Here is a 7,889-nt window from a genome sequence, read left to right as displayed (position 1 = left end):
ATAAGTACAACCCTTAGCAATCATCTTCCTTGCCTTGAGATAGGACATAAACCTACCTCTCAGGGACACTGTATTTCCCTTCCATTCCAAAACTGGTTCTCCCGAAAACTGGAAGCTAACCATTTTTGTTCTACAATAAACATTGGCATAGCAAGAATCCAACCAATCCATGCCCATGATAACATCAAAATCCACCATTTTCAACTCATGCAAATCAGGCATAGTACGATGATCACAAATTATAATTACACAATTTCTATATACTCGACTAACTATTACCGGATCACCAACGGGTGTGGATACCTCAAAAGGTTTGATTGACTCTGATTTTACCCCAAATTGACCAGCAATATAAGGAGTAACATATGACAATGTGGATCCTAGATTAATCAATGCATATACATCATGAGAAAATATCGATAATATACCTGTGACAACATCAGGGGAGGACTCAAGATCCTGTCGCCCAGCTAATGCATAATTTCGGTGCTGAGGACCACTAGAACTGGGAGCTCCTCCTATACCTCTACCATGGATAACTGGTGTCTGAGAGCCCTGCCCCGGAGGACGTATATATGATGAAGACCCAGTTGCTGACCCTGAGGGCTGGACCCTACCCCTACGACCAATCGAGGGGCAGTCACGCATGATATAGCCTGGTCGACCACCTGCATAGCAAACATTTGAACCCAATCGACACTGGCCCCAATGTAACTTCCCACACTGAGAATATCGTGGTATGGGTGATCTTGCTTGGCCCGAGTCACCCCTGTAATGAGAACACGAAGCTCTGAAACTCTAACTCGACCGGAATGAACAGGTCTACAAAATCCCTGGCCCGTAAACTGTGGAGGCGCACTAGTCATGGAATGGCCTGAATTCAACGTCTGAAGCATGCATTAATCGAAGTGTCCTCAACATTCCATTAATAAAGCTTTGAGTGTCTTCATCCGACTTTGACCCAAAGAATTCCGGAGGGTTCAAGGTAATAAAATCACGGGCTCTAGTACTCACAACCCTATCGCCATGACCCATACCTTGCTGTTGAACCTGAGCGGCGACTAACTGAGTCAGCAATTGGATAGCCTCTTTCACTTCTTGACCTGAGACATCTAGTGGGGGAACTGAAGGTGTTGGAGCTGGGGCTGAGGCTCCCTCATGCTGCTTTGAACTAGGTAATGAGTGGGTGGACCGAGATGAAACCTCATTCTGGGACTCACCCTCCTCTATATCCATTGGCGGCACTCTCTCAGCCCGCCTTCCTGTCACTATCTTGCCCTTTTGGGATGTTGTAGCTTTTCTCTTTACGGGCATCTCCGAAATACATAACACACTGTTAGAGAAAGAGAAATCCTTATATCATGGCTCTATCGCACGATCTTTGAAGAAAGAAGGTCATTCATTCCTAAATGCCCGCAGCCTCCTGTTTATAAGTGTGACACGTAACACACCCATAAATAAGACTCTACTGGACACGGCTCGTGGACACACCCTAGAACGGAACTACTTTGATATCACTTTAGTCACGACCCAACCGGAGGGCCGTGATGGGCACTCGGAGCTAACCTACCGGGCACCTCTCATCGTACCTCCACAATCATATCTAGGTGAGCCACAGGGCCTACTCATAATCTCTATACACCAACAATACAATTTTCATCGGGCTAAGGCACTTTTATATCAACCTCATCAACTATGCCTATATACATATACACAAGCCGACAAGGCTAACAAAATGATATACAAAAATATGAGCCGACAAGGCTAAGAGACATCTACTATACACAACTGTCTACGAGCCTCTAGGAAAAGTATGTGACATCGTACAGACAGGACAGTACCCCGCCATGCCCATATATGTATACAAAAGAATAGTACCAACAGTCAGTTTGCGACTCCGCATCAAATGGAGCTCCTCTAAGCGCTCGGATAAGCACGACCTAAGGATCAAGTCAATCTCCCTCCACTGCGGTACGACGCAGCGTCCACAAACAAAATGATGTTAGTACGAACAATGTACTGGGTATGCAAGGCATAATCAATAACATAATGGAAACATGAAAGATTACATGAGATAGAAGAGTCATGAGGTAGTAGAGCCATTTATACCTCTAGCGATATTCATTATATTTACTTATCTTTTTTCTAATGGAAACCTTCCATTACATACACATACATATATATTAGTACCATCGTACCATACCCGACCATAGAGGTTCGGTGTCACACATACCTGACCATAATAAGGCTCGGTGTTATATATACCCAACCCTACCAAGGATCAGTGTTATCCGTACCCAACTGCAGTGGTGCGCGCGCGATAGATATCATACCCCGGCACATAAGCTCGGTGTTACAAATTAGTTATATATATACACATAGAAATACATAATTGTCATCCACATCATCATCATCACTAAATCTTTCCTTAGAGGGTCAACTATCCTAGAATGGGACGAATGGTATCATGAGAGTATTAAGACTTATGAGCTTTAGCACTTCTAGAAATGGAGTCATCATGGAAGACATTATGGATTTCACATACAGGTATACAATAATGGAATCATGCCTTAAGAAAGAGGGTTAGCCTTACATACCTTTATGTCTTCTTAGCTACGTAACTTTCTCCTCCGAAACCTGATGGATCTACATTTAAGAGGGTTCATAGCATGGTTAGGTCTCAAAGACACTCTCAAATCCAAGCTGGTATAATTCTTAAGTTAGCGAAAATTGGGCAGCAATTCCCCGATCTCATCTACTTATACCAAATTCCAAAACAACTCCCAAACAATAATGACATTATTAACAATACCATAATCAAGAGGCTTCATTCAAGTTAAACATCATCTAATCCTCAAAACTCCTTTTTAAGATCGTTTATAACAATAGCTACAACACAACACCATATATACGTACATACAATAATTCTTTAACATTATTAGCACCACCCACAACAAGATTATACTCATAATATGCTAGGAATCATAATTCAAATTAACTTATAGCTCACCATATCCTCAAGTTCATACTTGAACTCTATTTTCACTTTTCTTCCTTCAACCGCATGGTATAACAATCAAACAACCTTAATCATATGCAAGAGATGTGAAAACTTATCTTAATCACACAATAACAAGTATTGGATCAACTTACTCCACCAAAGTGAAAACCCCTAACATCAACACCCAAGGAAAACTTGAGTTCTACAAGCCCTAGCAAGCTTCTTAGTACTTGAATCTCTTAATTCTCTTGGACTTGGCTTAGATTAGTTTATGGAGTTGAAGAGAGGGTTTTTTGAGAGCTCTTGGATTTGATTTGGGAAAATAAAATGTCCAAATGAAATGAAATGAAATGAAATGAAATATATAAAGCATAACTTAAAATCCCGTCGGGCAATCCTACGCCCACTTTGACGAACCGTCAAAATTCCTATGGTCCGTCAAACTACCCAGCCAAACATGGCTCACTATGACTATTTTACGCTTGAAAAATACCATTTGATGGGCCGTTAAAATTTCTGCAGTCCGTCAAACTAATCCGTCAAAATGTTCTGCCCGAGCAGTCTGTCTTAAAACACCCATAACTTTTTACTCCGTTATCACATTGACGAATGGTTTGTTGCGTTAGAAACTAGACTCAATGAACTTCAATTTGGATAGAAAAAACACGCCAAAACGCCTCATATTCTAGGAGATATACCTATCTCAAGTTGGACCAGAAATCCTGTCCAAAATTTTGCCAAGTTTTCCCAAAGTTCCCACAAAATTAATTTCTTAATATACTTGTTCTCAAATCCTTCCATAGCTTATTTCGTGAACTAGGTAGGCACATATAATCTCATATATCCTAAAGGATAGGTCCAGTTTCCACGATTAGGACAACTAACAGCTAACAAATCTCAACGTACAAAACTATGAGGTGTAACAGGTACTTAGACTTCAGGTGATCATGCTCATTGCTATGCTTTTTCGGGTGGACCTGAGGTAGAGGCCTCCGATGAAGTTATCACAGGTATACTTTGGGTTTGCCATCGTTCTGCTACGATGTTATTGATCCAAACCTTATATATATATTGTATATACGTATTTATATATATTTATATATATATATAATTCCATATATATATATATTCATGTTTCTACTCCTGTTGGGATTCCGTAGTAGTAAACCAGGTATATAGATGTTGTGTAGTTACTTTGATGGGGTACAATACCCAGGTAGACTTGAAAGTCTTGGATATAGTTGATTTTGATGGGATGGATTGGTTAACTCCTTATCATGCGATTTGGATTGTCATGCCAAGACGGTTACATTAGCCATGCCAGGTATTCCTCGCTTTCAGTGGAGGGGTACTCTTAGTCAGTATCCAAAGAAGGTGATTTCATTTCTTAAGACTCTAAGGATGGTGGAGAAGGGTTATCTCTCTAATTTGGTTTATATTCAAGACACTAGTGCAAAGACTCCTCCTTTAGAGTCAATTCTGGTAGAACGAGAATTTCCAGAGGTGTTTCCTGCAGACTTTCTAGGTGTTCCACCCGATCGTGATATTGACCTTTGCATCAATTTGGAGCCGGGCATTCAACCCGTTATTCCGTCATATCAGATGGTATCGGCCGAGTTGAAGGATTTGAAGGAACAGTAATAGGACTTGTTAAATAAAGGGTTCATTCGGCCTAGTATTTCGCCATGGGGTGCTCCGGTGTTGTTCGTAAAGAAGAAAGATGGGTCTATGCAGATGTGTATTGATTATAGGCAGCTGAACAAGGTGATTATCAAGAACAGGTATCCTATTTCACGTATTGATGATTTGTTTGACCAGCTTCAGGGTGCTTCTATCTTTTCCAAGATTGATTTGAGATCCGGCTATCACCAGTTGAGGATTAGGGCTGAGGATATCCCTAAGATAAATTTTCGAACGTGATATGGCCATTATGAGTTCTTGGTGATGTCTTTTGAGTTGACTAATGATCCTGCAGCCTTTATGGAGTTGATAAAAAGAGTACTCAGGCCTTATTTGAATTTTTTTATGATTGTCTTCATCAATGACATCTTGATATACTCTCGGAGTAGAGAGGAGCATGAGCAGCATTTGAGGATTTTTCTTGGGTTTTCAAGGAGAAGAAAATTTATGCTAAGTTCTCAAAGTGTGAGTTTTGGCTTGGTTCGGTGGCATTCTTGGGTCATGTGGGGACTAAAGATGGTATTATGGTAGATCCCAAGAAGATTGAGGCAGTTCGAGATTGGATTAGACCGGATTCGGTCACCGAGGTTCAGAGCTTTGTGGGCCTCGCAGGTTACTATCATTGTTTTGTAGAGGGATTCTCATCCATTGCGTCCCCGTTGACCAAATTGACTTAAAAGGAAGTGGCTTTTCACTGGTCTGTTGATTGTGAGGCGTGCTTTCAAAAGTTCAAGACTTTGTTGATAACAGCTCCAATTTTGACCTTACCTATCGAGGGAAAGAGCTTTACAGTCTATTGTGATGCTTCTGGAGTAGGTCTTTGTTGTGTGTTGATGCAGAAAGGGAAAGTGATAGCTTGTACTTTGAGGCAGTTGAAGGCGCATGAGAAGAGTTACCCCCCATGACTTGGATTTGGCGGCGGTAGTGTTCGCTTTGATGTTGGAGGCATTAGCTCTATAGGGTACATTGTGAGGTGTTCACGGATCATCGTAGCCTTCAGTATATTTTCAATCAGAAGGTCCTCAATTTGAGACATCGTAGGTGGTTGGAGTTGCTCAAGGACTATGACATGACCATTTTTTATCATCTGGGCAAGGCAATGTAGTGGTTGATACCTTTAGTTGGTAGGTGGTAAACATGGGTAGCTTGGTATTGTTGCACGTAGGAGAGTGTCCTTTGAATATGTATGTCCAATCTTTGGCTAATTGTTTTGTGAGACTTGATATTTTAGAGCCTAGTCGAGTTAGCTTGTGTGGGAGCATAACCTTTCCTTATTGGAATAGATTTGAGCTCAGCAGTTTGAGGATGTGAAGTTGTGCAAAATTCGGGACAAGGTGTTGCAAGGTGAGGCTAAGGAAGCTATTCTTGATGGTGATGGAGTTTTGAGGATCAAGGGTCGGATTTGTGTTTTGAGAGTGAGAGATTTGACTAGGTTGATCATAGAGGAGACTCATTGTTCGAAATATTCCATTCATCCAAGGGCTACAAAGATGTATCGTGACTTGAAGCAACATTATTGGTGGTGTCGTATGAAAAGGGACATAGTGGAGTTTGTGTCCCAGTGCTTGAATTGTCAGCAAGTGAAGTATGAGCACCAGAAGCCTGGTGGTGTGATTCAGAGGATGCTCATACCCGAGTGAAAGTGGGAGCGGATTGCTATGGACTTTCTGGTAGGATTGCCATGCACTTTGGGCAAGTTTGATGCTATTTCGGTCATCGTGGACAGATTGACCAAGTCTGCCCATTTCATTCTAGTTCAGACTACTTACAATTCAGAGAGGTTTGCCAAGATCTACATTCGAGAGATAGTTCGTTTGCATGGGGTGCCCATTTCTATCTGTCACAACCTAACCAGAGGGCCATGACGGGCACCCGGAGATAACCTACCGAGTACCTCTAAGCATACATCTCATAATCATTTTTGGGTGGACCCTAAAGGTATCTCATGTTTGTCATAACCTGTAAGGACATATACCACAACATAACGGTGCATCTCTATATAATCATCAACAATTATGCCCGTCATCACTACCCGACAAGGCTACTAATATATTATACAATAATATGAACTGATGGAGCTATAAAACGTCTAACTGTATACAAACGTCTACGAGCCTCTACATAGAATACAAATGATCATAAGAACCAATACCAAATAGACTACGGCTCCAAAGTAAGAGTGCTCCCGAGAATCCGATTATAAAATACCTATGGGTTGATCGTCTCCCCTGCCTACTCGGGGGCATGAGCTTGCAAAGATCCACAAGAAGGACGTCGCACGAATAATGTACCGAGTATGTAAGGCATGAATAACAACATAATATAGATATGAAAGGTAACATGGAATAAGAGAGATAACCTGTACATCTTAAAAATCATATGTAAGTAAGCACACACGCACACATATTTATGTCTGTTAGTGTTGCGGAATGTGCAACCCGATCCATAAATGTTACTGCTGGGGAACGTACAGCCTGATCCATAAATATAGTGTTGCGGAACGTACAGCCCGATCCATATATGTTAGTGCTGAGGAACGTACAACCCGATCCATAAATATCATATGTTAGTGCCGAGGAATGTACGACCCAATCCATAAATATCATATGTTAGTGCCGAGGAACGTACGGCCCGATTCATAAATATATTATATTGTCGCGGAACGAACAGCCCGATCCATAAATATCATATGTTAGTGCCGAGGGACGTACGGCCCGATCCATAAATATAATATGTTAGTGCCGAGGAACGTACGGGTCGATCCATAAATATAATATATACATATACATAATGTAAATAGTATGCATGAAAGCTCGTATGAAAGCTACAACTTTATCGGAGTGACGTAAGGTTGGTAACCTCCAATTTATATTATGGAACAATCATTATCGCTATATCTCACCTTGAAGGAACAAGTAGCATAAGGTGAGATCAACAACAATGAGTAGAATCAAGGAAATCATGAAATAAACTCAATAATCTCATAATAGCATTAAAATCATAAGCTTTGGAATTTCTAGAATTAGATTCATCATCATCATGTTTATCATAGAAAACATCTCATCTTTAGTATCATAAGAAGCTTTTAAGAATCATGAACTTCTAACTTTTGGATGTAAAAATGTTATGGCAAAATATCCGGAATCATAACAAAGGAATCATGCCTGCAAAAGAAAGGGACTAGCCTTAACATACCTAGAAGATAATT

This window comes from Lycium ferocissimum, chromosome 6, assembly GCF_029784015.1.
Source record: "Lycium ferocissimum isolate CSIRO_LF1 chromosome 6, AGI_CSIRO_Lferr_CH_V1, whole genome shotgun sequence".
Taxonomy (NCBI): domain Eukaryota; kingdom Viridiplantae; phylum Streptophyta; class Magnoliopsida; order Solanales; family Solanaceae; genus Lycium; species Lycium ferocissimum.
This window is presented reverse-complemented; position numbering follows the sequence as displayed.